General features: G+C 42.7%; 1 protein-coding gene across 1 annotated transcript in view; it reads right to left on the bottom strand.

The window, feature by feature from the left end:
• GFOD2 (glucose-fructose oxidoreductase domain containing 2) overlaps positions 1-7,849 on the bottom strand; it is a 51,575-nt gene extending 43,726 nt beyond the window's left edge. Inside the window, exon 1 of the mRNA XM_034788702.1 lies at positions 7,764-7,849. The gene's annotated coding sequence lies outside the window, so the exon portion shown is untranslated. The remainder of the gene's footprint in view (positions 1-7,763) is intronic.
• Positions 7,850-14,925: the final 7,076 nt, after the last annotated feature.

Here is a 14,925-nt window from a genome sequence, read left to right as displayed (position 1 = left end):
GCTCTGCTCCACCAGCTCCCAGCCGCGGCGCTCCGCTTCCCGCCGCCGGTGAGACTCTTGCCTATATGCTCGGGGTATTACTGATCGCCATATTTGGGGTCAAGAAGGAATTTTCCTCCAGGGTAGATTGGCTGAGCCTCTGGAGGTTTTTCGCCTTCCTCCGCAGCATGGGGCAGGGATCACTAGCAGGAGGGTCTCAGCCGATTGAAGTCACTAAAACACAGGATTGCGGACTTCAACGGCAGAGTCCAGGGAAGGGTATTGCAGCCTGCAGCATGCAGGGGGTCAGACCAGATGATCATAATGGTCCCTTCTGACCTTAAAGTCTATGAGTCTATGAGAACGTGGCCCCAGCCCACTCCGCTTCCCTTGCCCAGGCCCCAGCCATGTCGCTTGGGTTGGGGAAAGGACTGCTCCAAGCTCTCACAGGGGACAGGAAGCGGAGCGCCGCGGCTGGGAGCTGGCGGAGTAGAGAGGGCTGGGGCCGGGCTGCTCCACTTCCCGCCGCTGCCGGTGAATGGGGGGGATCCCTTTCCCCAAGTGACACGGCTGGGGCCAGGGCAAGGGAAGCGGAGCAACACCCCTGCTCCCGGCCCCCTGCTAATCCCCCGGGCCACTCTGGGCCTATGGGGCCCCAAAAATGGCCCCCCACAACTCCTGCCTCCCAGGCCCTGGGTGGGGGAGGCCTGGGGCCCCCCACAAACCCCCCCACGGGGGAGCTGTGTAGGGCACCCAAATGGCTAGGGACGGCCCTGCCTAGGCAAAAGTCCTTGAAAGGGGGCTGGGGCAGGTAACTCTTAGTGAACCATGAAGGGGGAAATGAGGGAAGGAATGTCCTATCCCAGGGGTCGGCAACCTTTCAGGAGTGATGTGCCGAGTCTTCATTTATTCACTCTAATTTAAGGTTTCGAATGCCAGTAATACATGTTAACATTTTTAGAAGGTCTCTTTCTATAAGTCTATAATATATAACGAACCTATTGTTGTATGTAAAGTAAATAAGGTTTATAAAATGTTTAAGAAGCTTAATTTTAAATTAAATTAAAATGCAGAGCCCCCCCCGGGCCAGTGGCCAGGACCCGGGCAGTGTGAGTGCCACTGAAAATCAGCTCGTGTGCCGCCTTCGGCACTCGTGCCATAGGTTGCCTACCTCTGTCCTATTCAATATATCCATAAATGGTCTGGAAAAAGGGGTAAATAGTGAGGTGGCAAAACTTGCAGATAATACAGAATTGCTCAAGATAGTTAAGTCCCAAGACTGCGAAGAGCTACAAAAGTTCTCTCTCAAAACTAGGTGATTGGGCAACAAGACGGCAGATGAAATTCAGTGTTGATAAATGCAAAGTGATGCACATTGGAAAACATCATCCCAACTCTACATACAACATGATGGGGTCTAAATTGGCCGTTACCACTCAAGAAACAGATCTTGGAGTCACTGTGGATAGTTCTCTGAAAACATCCACTCAATCTAAAAAGTGAACAAAACGTTGGGAATCGTTAAGAAAGGGATAGATAGTAAGACAGAAAAGATCATATTGCCTCTATATAAACCCAGGGTACGTCCACAGCTTGAACACTGCGTGTAGATGTGATTGCCCCATCTCAAAAAAGATATATTGGAATTGGAAAAGGTTCAGAAAAGGGCAACAAAATGATGAGGGGTATAGAACAGCTTCTGTATGGAGAGATTAATAAGACTGAGACTTTTCAGCTTGGAAAAGAGGCAACTAAGCAGGGATATGCTAGAGGTCTATAAAATCATGAGTGGTATGGAGAAAGTAAATAAGGACGTTTTATTTACTCCTTCTCATAAAACAAGAACTAGGGGTCACCAAATGAAATTAATAGGCAGCAGGTTTAAAACAAGCAAAAGGAAGTATTGTTTCACACAACGCACAGTTAACCTGTGGAACTCCTTGCCAGAGGATGTTGTGAAGGCCAAGTCTATAACTGATTTCAAAAAATAACTAGATTAGTTCATGGAGGATAGGTCCATCAATAGCCATTAGCCAGGATGGACAGGGCTGGTGTCTCTAGCCTCTGTTTGCCAGAAGCTGGGAATGAGCGACAAGGGATTGATCACTTAGTGATTACCTGTTCTGTTAATTCCCTCTGGGGCACCTGGCATTGGCCACTGTCAGAAGACGGGCTACTCGGCTAGGTGGACCTTTTGTCTGACCCAGTATGACCCTTCTTATGAATGAAAACTAGAGCTACCCAGAGAGAATCAGTCTGTGCCCCATATGGCAGAGACCTTTAGGGATCGGGAAACCTAGCTACCGTCAGAGAAAAGTGGATAATATTAGGACTCCGCAAATAAGGCATAAAATATGTGGACTGTTGGCTGTCAGAGGTTCAAGGGTCTCCCAGTGTGTTTAAACAGTGTTTTCTATTAGACTGTATGGTCCTCAGAGCAAGGACTGTATCCTCTGTGCCTCACAGAGCACTGAGCACATTGTTTGCACCTGACTAATAATCCTCATTACAAATATATACATAATCCTAATTTTAGAGATAAAACGAATGCATTTGTTTTATGAAGGCACCAGATCTTTATAAAGTAGTTTCATAACTTATTTATGCTCAGTCCATTTTATGTCTCAGTGCTTTGAGAAGTCAAGAAGTTGACATGAAAGACCAATGACTTTGCAAAGGAATTAAAGATCCGGTCTGGAGGCAGATGGTTTCTCAGTTAAACTTACTATATAAACAAGATTTTATTAAAGGAAATAAGCAAGTCCCCTCAGCAGATATTACAGAAAAGAAGAATTCTGTCCTCCACAACTCATCTTGATTTACAACATCTCCTGAATGACAGGATTGCCTGAACAGCTAGAGTCTCGAACCACCACCAGATGCCAAGTTAAGGTCAGTGTTTATTCCAGAAAAGGACGTTTCATCCCCATTTAGTAATTTACCTTATTAGATTCAAAGAAAAAAGTTTAGGACTCTTGTTAAAAAGTAAACAGCTCACAGCACCCAAAACAAAAAATAAACCGTATCTTGGTTTTTCCTTTCAGCAACCAACACACCAGCTAAACGTAAAGCTGCTGGACCTCTCTTTCCACATGGGTTTCTCACTGGTAATCCCCAGCATCACACAATCAGTCTTGTGCTGGACAGGATCTGAACCTAAGCCTGTTTCATAACTAAATCCCCTTTGTCCCACCACCAAGAAGTTGCAGGGAATGGAAACACACTGAAAATGACTTTGGTCCTTCCTCTCAGAGCAATCCCAGAAGGTAGCAGAACAGTAACACAGAAAGTCCATCTTTGTAGAGTCCCAAAAGGCCATTTGGTTTGAACAGAAAATTTCAAACAAACAATGATACATGTTTATATTCTCTTGCTACTGTATATGGGAATAAACACTTGGTGAGATCCGTAACCCACTGAAAGATTATTTTCTGATAGCACAGTGAGAAGGTATTTCAAGAATCACATTTAGCCTTTGGCATGCCACACTTCTGAGTGCCCAATAAAAAGTTGTTCAGAAAGGGAAGTTAGTTACCGTCTACAGTAACTGAGTTCTTGGCGATGTGTTGTCCATATGCACATGCCACTAATGGTGAGCATGGACCTCCTGTACTAGAGATAGGAATCTTTTGGCCCAGCAGTACCCAAGAGTATGCATGCACTCCTCAGTCCCTGTGCTTCACTGCCAGGGCATACAAGGGCAGTGTGCCTACCGCCATTCAGTTCCTTCTCACTGTACAATCTCTTGTGATAGGACTCACAAACAGAAGGGATCTATGTGGAATGTGCATATGGACAACCTATCTCAAAGAACTCCAGTTACCGTCTACAGTAAATAACTTCCCTTTCTCCTTTAAGTGATTGTCCATATGCACCTTCCACTGATGGGGACTCCCAAGCAGTGATCATATTAAGGAGGGTGGGAGCACGGAATAGTTAATGAAAAATTCAAGGACAGCTTTGTCAAATGCAGCATTGGATCTAGAGGATTCCGTTAAGGCTTGGTGTCGAGTGAACATGTCCAAGTAGCAGCCTTACAAATGTCCGGTATCAGTAGCTTTCACAGTGATACTCAGCCAGAGCACAACCTGTGACAGCAGTATGTTCTGATCATGGATGGTAGGTCTACCCTGGCTACCTCATAGCATGTTCTAATGCAGTTAGAAAACCAGCTAGACAGTCTGCAATGAAACTGCAGAGCTCCTCATACTTTCCACAATAGAGAAGAAGAGTCTTGGAGACATTCTAAAAGGATTTAGGTAGTAGGCCAAAGCTCTCCTCACATCCAAGGTATGCAACACTGTCTCTAATTTGGACGTATGAGGGCATGGAAAGAATATTGATGGGTGTACAGGTTGATTAAGATAGATTTGTCACTACTTTAGGAAGGAATTTAAGATGACTCCTCATTGATACTTTATCCGGGTGGAATACTGTGTACAGTGAGTCAGACATTAGCACTAGAATCTCTCCTACTCGTCTGGCTAAGTTATTACTATGAAAAATGTCATTTTCATTTACAGGTGTAGCACGGAAGAGGCGGCCATGGGCTTGAAGGGAGGTCCCATGAGGACTGCAAGCACTAGGTTTAAGTCCTATGGGGAAATCTGTTCTCTGGTAAGTGGGAATACTTCAACTAGGCCTTTCAGGAATCTTGTCACCGTGAGGTGAGAGAAGACTCTAAAGTAAAGGACCTGTTGGAGGAACAAAACTGTCATTTGCCCCCTATTTGCCATCATGTGACTTCAACACAGAGAGACACCCAAGGCTGCACAGTGCTGAAGGAAACTTTCCCTTTCCAACTCACATTTTTACTGATACTTGGAGAGAGAGAGAGAAGGTTACTAAATTATCTTTGAAAAACATGCATAGCCCCAGGCTTTGATGAAGCTGTCTGATGGAAAGAAAACATGTCACATGGAGCATTTTATTAATCATTCTTGTAACACTGGCTATCTTAAGAATTACAAAGTTAGAGATTTTGGCCCCTAACTGCCGCCTTTGGCCTTGGTTACGTTTTCTATGAAAGACAGACGTTCCTCAGACATTTTTATTCATAATCTGTGAAATTCAAAGCAATACTAGAATGTATTCTATACAATAGCTCTAGTGTTTCTGCTACTCTTTCAAAACTACTTTGGTTAATTTGAAAAGTGAGCCATTCAATTCAAGTGGGCAACTGTTGGCAAAGAACCCTTCAATTTTCTATTAGACAACTTATTAAGAGCTGGGGGAGAGATTTCATTACACTTAAGAGGCCATCTTAATGCCATGGAAGTTTTGATCACAAGATATAATCCTATGAATTAAAAGCATCTACAAATTTTACAGTAACAAAATGTGCAGAGAACAATATAGTTCATCAAACTATGGCATGTATATACTTTAAGCTTGAACAAAGGCAGAGATAAACAGCTTGAGCAGCATATGCCTGTGCGAACTGCTCTTGGGGAACAGACAGACATACAATGCCGCTATGCCAATTTCATTTGTTCCAATTCCAAACTATACCTTCAGGTTTGGCTGCATGACTAATTACAGAGACATGATGACACAGTATCCTTCGTTTTGGATATACTGCTCTACATTCTACCCTAATATCACACACATGCACAAAATATCCAGTGCCAGTCAAAGAAAAGGTCACGTACCACATTCTCAAGTTGTTCTCCCCGAGCCAGAATACCTTATTCCATAACATTTGCCTGGTGCCAATTTAGTCCTTGTTGTGTAATTGTGGATACTTCCCGGATTAAATACAGTTAATTGTTGCTGAACCAAAATGAGGAAATATTGAATTAAACCTGAGGGGTAAAACTGAAATATTGTTCTCTGACAATTCAGCTTGTGTTTAAAATCTCCATGACAAGAGGACTAGACAGTTTTTGGTAGGATGATTTCAATAGCAAGAAAAATTTTACTACATCTTCTACAAACTTGTACTCCCAAATATTTTGTTTTTAAATAACTATATCTTTCTGGCCAATGCTTGTCAGCATCAATATGCAAGTAAAGCACAGTTAAAACATTATGAATTTGTCAGTTGTCAAATTTAATCTGAGTACTACAGTCATGTATAAAAACAAACAGGTGCAGTTATCTTGGATATCCATTTTCTTTTGATTCATTTTGAAGCACAGAGCTTCAAGGGTCATTTCAATTTGCAATTTCTTTTTTTCCAAGCAAAGCAGTAGATTTGGATTTTTTTTTTAAATGAACGTATCCAAGTACTCTAGCAGCACATACACCAACACATCTTACAAAGAATAAACCAATAATGGGGTAGAGACCAGCAGTACAGGAGAGAGAAGTATTTGGGATCAGCTCCTGAGCCAATGCAGCCAGAAGTTTTAATACCCTCTGATTTAGACCGTTTTTGTAAAGGCACTTCAACTCAACAATGCTTACAACTAAAGAAGAGCCAATGTTTAAACCAGGGGTAGGCAATCTATGGCACGTGTGCCGAAGGCGGCACGCGAGCTGATTTTCAGTAGCACTCATTGCCTGGGTCCTGGCCACCGGTCCGGGGGGCTCTGCATTTTAATTTAATTTTAAATGAAGCTTCTTAAATATTTTAAAAACCTTATTTACTTTACATACAACAATAGTTTAGTCATATATTATAGACTTGTAGAAAGAGCCCTTCTAAAAACGTTAAAATGTATGACTGGCATGCGAAACCTTAAATCAGAGTAAATAAATGAAGACTCGGCACACCACTTCTGAAAGGTTGCCAACCCCTGGTTTAAACCTAAGCTGTGTAGGACATATTGCAGCAGACAACCTGTTCCTCCCATGTCTGGAGCAAGACTGTTCTACCCACAACTTTTGGAGTCACTCTACACTAGAATGGATGGCTCCATACTAAAATGGAAATAAAACTAGAACTTTATCAACTAAAAGTAGCTCCGTAGAGGAAAGAGTGATTAGAAGAACAGTGAGATCAAGTATAGTGCAATGAGAACAAGCAGTCAGACCTTCTTAACTAATGGAGTGGTATTAAAATATTTCTGATTATTTATTATTTGTACTGCAGTAGCACCTAGAGGCCTAAGCCCCATTGTGTGGGGTACTGTAAAACCAATCTGCTTTGTAACTGTCCAGTTCTGTGGTTTTTCAATCACATTTTCTTTTTAAAATCTCTCTTTCCCCTGTTGAGTAAAACAACACAAAGGAGTGAAAGTGACTAAGGCCCTGAATCCTGCAAAGACTTATGCACATGCTTAACTTCAAGCAAGTTTAACACATGCTAAGTCTTTACAAGACTGCAACCTAACTGATAATGCAGAGGAAACCAAAACTTAATTTACAGGAAATGTTGTAAAATGCACAAAATAAAAACAAATTTTCCCTTCTAAACTTTCAGAATGCAAGTTTTATTTGTAATTATACTAGATTTTATTTTAAGGAGGAAGAATGATTTTTTAATTGGAAAGAATTCCTTTAAATATTAAGTCACGTTTGATGAGATTTCATTCTGCTGCTACTCTATGCTAAACTATGAATGGTCATTCAACATTGAACTGTGGACAAAAAAAAAAATCACTGAGTCATAGATAAAACATAAGTTTATATATCTTTTGGCTTTCTTTAGAACGACTGTATTCTTAGGATGTGAGAAGGGTCTGTGATATTTAGCATTATTTGAGTTTAAATTGTTAAAAGTGAATAAAAAAATAAAATAGCGTACTCTGCCTTAAACAATTAATCCATTAGAACAATCAGCAGCTCCCTAAATCCTCCTTACCCCCCCTCTTCTCAAAAGCATGGGAAAACGCACTGACCTTGAAAGCATGCCCCAAAGGTCAGACTTGGGCTTTGCTGGTGCAGGGGAGTAAAGCAAGCTTTAGAGCCTCTCTCTGAAATGTCCTCCAAGCAACATACTCAGTTAAAGACAGAGGATTGTCAGCTTGTACGCCTCAGCTGCTCTCAAGTGTCGTTGGATCACATACCGGGAAGAGAGAGGTCTCGCTGAGAGCTCAAACCATTTAAACACATTTTAAATCAAACCAAAACCTTGAATTACACCCAAAACCAAAACTAGGAGCCAATGCAACGGTAGAGTACAGTTGTGATGCAATCCCTGTGGGAGACATCACTAAGTAAGAAGGCTGCCTCATTAGTTGAGGATTCCAAATCTTAAAATGCAGCCCTACATTCAGAGCATTACAGCAATCCAATCTTAAAGTGATGAAGACCCCAGACATCTGAACAAAATAATCACAGACTTCTAGCCAGGTGCAGAAAGAACAAAGCCTGGAGCACAACTGCTACCTAGAAAATCTGGCAACCAAGAAGATTGCTAGGTTGCAAACTCGTGTGACAAATAGCAAACATATTTCTTCCCCCAATCAAAGAGGTTGAAATTACCTCCACTAATTCTTCCAGTTCCTTCTTCCATTCCACAACCATTGCCTCCATTTTGTCTAGACTAAGTATTAATCTGCTCATTCTCAACCAAGCCCTAGTCTCAGTTAGGAAGTGGTTGAGTCACTCAATTTGTTGGGTCAGCCTACCAAGAAATGCAGTAGATTCTCCATCACTTTAAATCTTTACATCAAGACTGGATGTCTTGCTAAAAGATACGATCTAGCTCCACCACAAGTTACCACACCCCATGCAGGGATCACCAGGTGAAGTTCTATGGTCTACACAACACAGATTATACAAGATTGATCACAATAGCCAAGGCTTGTCCTTACAAACGATGAATCTCTGAAACCCACTCAGATAATATTACACAAAGCTGGTGACATTTTGGATCTAAGGCTGAGCTGAACGTTCAAAGACACAGGTAGGCCGTTACGTCCAGGGAGATTAAGCATATGATTCAATATGAAATAAACAAGTTTATATCCCAAACATTATAGAGTTTCAGAAGCGAATTTGATATAGTCAACTTTAAATACACCTCTACCCCGATATAGCGCTGTCCGCAGGAGCCAAAAAAATCTTACCGCGTTATAGGTGAAACCGCATTAGATTGAACTTGCTTTGATCCACCAGAGTGCGCGGCCCCGCCCACACGGAGCGCTGCTTTACTGCGTTATATCCAAATTCATGTTATATCGGGTTGCATTATATCGGGGTAGAGGTATAGTTACATTTTAAAAATGTGTTGAAAGTATTTGCAGGTCCTATCCCTGCCCTTGAATGCCCCTGCCAGTTTTGTGGGTTACAGTTAGATTCTCTCATTTTAAAAATTTCTCTCTCTCCTGAAAGAGCCAAGAAAACTATAGGGAAACAAACTATACACAAAGTGCTGTCACACACACAAAAGCTGAGGAGAGAGATTTCCCCCTCAAATTCTACAGTTACTGGTCATATCAAAGATTAGTGTAACAAGTAAACATTTTTCATATTAAAGTGCTATTTCTAAACTGAAGGTGTACCTGTAAATGTTTGCTTTCCCCCTCCCCACACCAGTTCTGTAACAGCTATGACATTATAGCATAATACGTAGCACTTTTCAAACCTTTAGGTTTTCTCTATGATATTGCTAATCCCCCTGTGAGGTAAGTATTGCTCCAGTTTACAAGTTAGAAAAACTAAGATACGGAGAAGTGAAATGACTTGCCAAAGGTCAAGTGGTGAGTCAGTACACCAGTGTTTCTCAAACTGGGGTCGCCGCTTGTGTAGGGAAAGCCCCTGGCGGGCCAGGCCGGTTTGTTTACCTGCCCCGTCCACAGGTCTGGCCAATCACGGCTCCCACTGGCAGCGGTTCGCCCTTGCAGGCCAACGGGAGCTGCTGGAAGCGGCAGCCAGTAAGTCCCTTGGTCCGCACTGCTTCCAGCAGCTCTCATTGGCCTGGAGCAGCGAACCAGGGCCAGTGGGAGCCGTGATCGGCCATACCTGCGGACGGGGCAGGTAAACAAACCGGCCCAGCCTACCAGGGGCTTTCCCTACATAAGCGGCAACCCCAGTTTGAGAAACACTGCAGTACACAGATCCCTGTGCTGTGCTCAGACCACACCTCTCCATGGTGTGTGCTGGGGCTTCAGAGCATTACTCTGGGAGACTTCAGTACAAGAGAAAAACAAAACAAAAACAAAAAGCTTAGGCACACTAAACACCCATTTTTCCTACTACAATTTGAGGCGCCCGGCATGTTACCTTATTTAGTGAATTTCTGCCGGCAAAAGGTCACCTTTAGGTTTTCTCTAGGATATTGCTAATTTCAGACTTTTTGCACAGGTACAACTCAAAGCCTTTTAAAAAAAAGTTACATTTGCAGGCCCTCAACAAGAGGCAAGGCATTTGAGGTAGTGGTTTTTTGGTTTTGTTTTTTAATGAATTTAGTGCAGGGGGAATGTGCCAGATCGATACGATGGAGATCAAAATCTTGTGTCTATGCACAAAACCTATAGCTCATGGATTAAAATCAACAGAAAGGCACACACCCCCACACGCCTCCCCACAATTAATAACCTCTCTCAATCTCAGTCTGGTGCTGATTCAATACTTCAGCACGCTACTAAGTAGAAACAAAGGGGCCAATTAGTGCCAATTGTCAAGGTGATTTATGTGCTTATTTTTATCTGATGTTTGTTTATTTGTATTTATTTCACACAGGCCAAACAGCTGGACAGGAACAATTTTCAGTCACCTCCAAACTGCACATAGGGTTTTTTGGGTGTTTTTGGAAGTTTAATGTATCATAAACTATACCATATGAATAGTTAACAATTGTGCATTTGTGTAGCATTTATATTAAAGATTGATAGTTATAACAACTCTGTATTGCTGTCTGAACAGTATATACTGTGTGCCTCAAGCACACTGCATTACACTGCTGACTATATTGGTTCCAAGGGAGCCATTACATATTTGCTTTATAATCTGCACTTTAGAAGAATGTTTGCTGATATTTCAGTAGGCAAATAAAACCCCAGTTATAAAAGTCCTAACACAGGTACCCATACAACTTTATGTTTTGCTTAGACACTCCAGTATTCCCATTTCTGTGAATTACAAGCAGAATATGAGAGGAATGCAGGCAGACATTGAGAGAAGTTTGAAAAAAAAAAAACATTATTTGACTCTCCCAAGAGAAAAAATATGATCAAAATTGAAAGTGGAAGTTCATTCTCTGAAAGTTGAATAAGGGGTTCAACTCCATCAAGTAATCATAAGGAAAAATAATCCATCTTATCAGTTAAAATTAAGACTCGAAATGGATTATAAATTTGTGTACACCTATATCCTGAAACGACTACCTCTCAAATACTAGCGTCAGTCTTTTCAGATCAGGGAAAAGGTATATTGGCTGCATACGGGTGAAGTTTGCATGTCTATTGCTCTTGCTGTGGGCACATCATAAGACCAACAACTGATGATCTGCACAGATTTGTCATCATCGGATTCGATGGACTACCAAGAAGACCTGTCCTACAGATAAGAGTCTTCAGTCTCCAAGGCTGTTAGACTGGCACCTTTCATCAGCATGGAATTCACATTTAAAAAAATCACTAACATATAGTTAACATGATAAAGGTTAAGCTATAGCTCAGTGGTTTGAGCATTGGCCTGCTAAACCCAGGGTTGTGAGTTCAATCCTTGAGGGGGCCATTTAGGGAACGGGGGTAAAAATCTGTCTGGGGATTGGTCTTGCTTTGAGCAGGGGGTTGGATTAGATGACCTCCTGCGGTCCCTTTCAACCCTAATATTCTATAGGACACAGGATGTGTTTTAATACAGCCAAATACAAAGTTATACATCTAGGAACAAGCCATACCAACAGAATGGGGGACTGTATCCTGGAAAGCAGAGACTCTGAAAAGGTACTAGAGGTCACAGTGGGCAAGCAACTGAACATGAGCTCCCAGTGCTACGATGTGGCAAAAAGGGCTAATGTGATCCTTGGATGTATAAAAACAGGAGTAGTGAGTAGGAGTATGAAGCAGATTTTACCTTTGCATATGGTATTGATGAGTCAGATACAGGAATACTGTGTCTAGCTCTGGTGTCCACATTTTTAAAAGAATGTTGAAAAACCGGAGAGGGTGCAGAAAAGACAAAATGATTTGGGGATTGGACAAAATGGCTTACTTACAGTGAGAGACGTAAAGAGCTTAATCTGTTTATAGTTTATGAAAACGAAGAATGAGAGGTGACTTGATTATAGTGTGTAACTATTTTCATAGGGAGAAAATACTAAATACAAAAGGAGTCTTTAATCTAGCAGAGTGATACATAAAAAGAACCAGTGGCTAGAAACTGAAGCCAGACAAATGCAAATTAGAAATAAGGGATACATTTTTAAGGGTAAGAACAAAATACCAAGGGAAGTGGTGGATTTTCCACATCTTCATGTCTTCAAACCAAAAATGGCTGGATATCTTTCTGGAGGATTGGCTTTAGCCAAACAAGTCATTGGGCTTAATACAGGGTTAAATAGGTAAAAGCAATATACAGAAGGTCAGGCTAGATGACCTAATGGTCCCTTCTGGCATTAAACTTTTTGAATGAAAATCTTGGGGGAGAATCTTCTTGGATTTTGTGTATTTCTGTATTTTCTGGCTTGCTTCAGACGTCATAAATCTTATAAGACAGTCTAGGAGGACTCTGCAGGGAAAGATTAATGGACAGAGTCAAATATGAACGAAAGCTCACTCTAATATTGTATTCAATAGGTTCTTATACCACAGTCATCGTGCAGTAAGCAAGACTGCTACACAGCTGTTGTCAAGTATCATGGGGTAGCCATGTTAGTCTGTATCTACAAAAAACAACAAGGAATCTGGTGGCACCTTAAAGACTAACAGATTTATTTGGGCATAAGCTTTCCTGGGTAAAAACCTCACTTCTTCAGATGCATAGAGTGAAAGTTACAGATGCAAGCATTAAATACTGATAAACAGCTGTTGTGTTTGTTGTCTCAACCTCTCCCAGTGGAGAAGCATGTACAGGACATTATCTTGGTTTAGTATACTTTCAGGTTGTTGGTTTTAATATACATTTTGCTACATATTTACGTCAGGGAAGGCAGGATCAAAAATGTGCATTGCGCATTTGAAGCAGAAGGTGGAGAGGTTCATCATGATCCACATTTCTCGGGCCTGCCTCCTCCCTGTACAAGCAACATTCAACGTGTATGAACTAGAGGCATTGTGGTGCTTATCACGTAGATAGATTACTTTGGTATAAAAGTATGGTCTATGACGACCCTGAATTTTAACTGTCGTGAAAACAAAATACACTTTGGTTCATTCGCCCATTATTATCCAGAAAAACCCATTTGTGCCTGAAGATAAAGATTGTGTCATATATTTGCACTTCTGCAGATCAAAAGATGTCCCTAAATAAATTCACCATATCTATCAGTCTGGGAGCATGTGTAATTCCGTGGGCAAGTTAAAGATCGAAAGGAAAGGGAGGTGTCACTTGATTTGTAAAAAAAAAAAAAACACAGTTACTCACCTTTGTAACTGTTGTTCTTCGAGATGTGTTGCTCATATCCATTCCAATTAGGTGTGCGCGCGCCGCGTGCACGATAGTTGGAGAAATTTTCTACCCTAGCAACACCCGGTGGGTCGGCTGTGGAGTCCCCTGGAGTGGTGCCTTCATGGCACTGGATATATACCCCAGCCAACCCAGCGCCCCCTCAGTACCTTCTTGCCGGCTACTCCGACAGTGGGGACAGGGGGCGGGTTTGGAATGGATATGAGCACCACATCTCGAAGAACAACAGTTACAAAGGTGAGTAACCGTTTTTTCTTCTTTGAGTGCTTGCTCATATCGATTCCAATTAGGTGACTACCAAGCCTTACCTAGACAGTGGGGTTGGAGTGAGACATCGCTGTGTGCAAAACCGCTGATCCGAATGCAGCATCATCTCTGGACTGCTGTACAAGCGCATAGTGAGTGGCGAAGGTGTGAACTGATGACCAAACCGCAGCTCTACAAATGTCCTGGATCGGGACTCGAGCCAGGAAGGCAGTCGAGGAGGCTTGAGCCCTTGTAGACTGGGCGGTAAGGCACGGCGTCGGGGCACTGGCCAGGTCGTAGCAAGCACAAATGCAGGACGTGATCCAAGAGGAGAGACATTGTGAGGAGACCGGTAAGCCTTTCATCTGGTCAGCCACTGCCACGAAGAATTGTGTCGTCTTCCTAAACGGCTTTGTACGCTCAAGATAGAAAGCCAGGGCCCTGCGTACATCCAAGGAGTGCATACGCTGGTCTTGACGGGTGGCGTGAGGCTTAGGATGGAAGACTGGGAGAAATATATCCTGGTTCACATGAAAAGGTGAAACTACCTTGGGAAGAAAGGCAGGGTGGGGGCAAAGCTGCACCTTGTCTTTATGGAAAACTGTGTATGAAGGCTCAGACGTAAGCACCCTGATTTTAGAAACATGCCTCGCTGAAGTGATGGCTACAAGGAAGGCTGTCTTCCAAGATAGGTACAGGAGTGAGCAGGTAGCCAAGGGCTCAAACGGGGGCCCTGTGAGCTTGGAGAGAACCAGGTTAAGATCCCATGCCGGAACGGGTTGGCGTTGCTGTGGGTACGTCCGGTCTAAGCCCTTGAGGAATCTAACGACCACTGGGTTAGAGAAGACCGAGGAAGCAAGTTCTCCTGGGTGGAACGCCGATATAGCGGCCAGGTGAACCTTGATTGAAGATATCGCCAAGCCCTGCTGTTTTAGGGAGTATAAAGGGAATTGAGTACTGTTTATTCGAGTATAAAGGGAATTGACGCCTGCAAGGGGGGGCGTAGCCCGCTGTGCGCACCAACAGGAGAACCGTTTCCACTTGGCTAAATAAGTGGTCCATGTAGAGGGCTTTCTACTTCCCAGCAGAATCTGTTGCACGGGATGTGAGCATTGTAGCGCTGTCTGATTTAGCCATGGAGCATCCACGCTGTGAGGTGGAGCGATTGCAGGTCGGAGTGACAGAATCGGCCATGGTCCTGAGAGATCAGGTCTGGGCACAAGAGAAGCGTGATCGGAG

The sequence above is a fragment of the Trachemys scripta genome, chromosome 13, assembly GCF_013100865.1.
Source record: "Trachemys scripta elegans isolate TJP31775 chromosome 13, CAS_Tse_1.0, whole genome shotgun sequence".
NCBI lineage: Eukaryota > Metazoa > Chordata > Testudines > Emydidae > Trachemys > Trachemys scripta.
The sequence above is the reverse complement of the archived record's forward strand: the minus strand, read 5'-3'. Positions and strand labels throughout refer to the sequence as shown.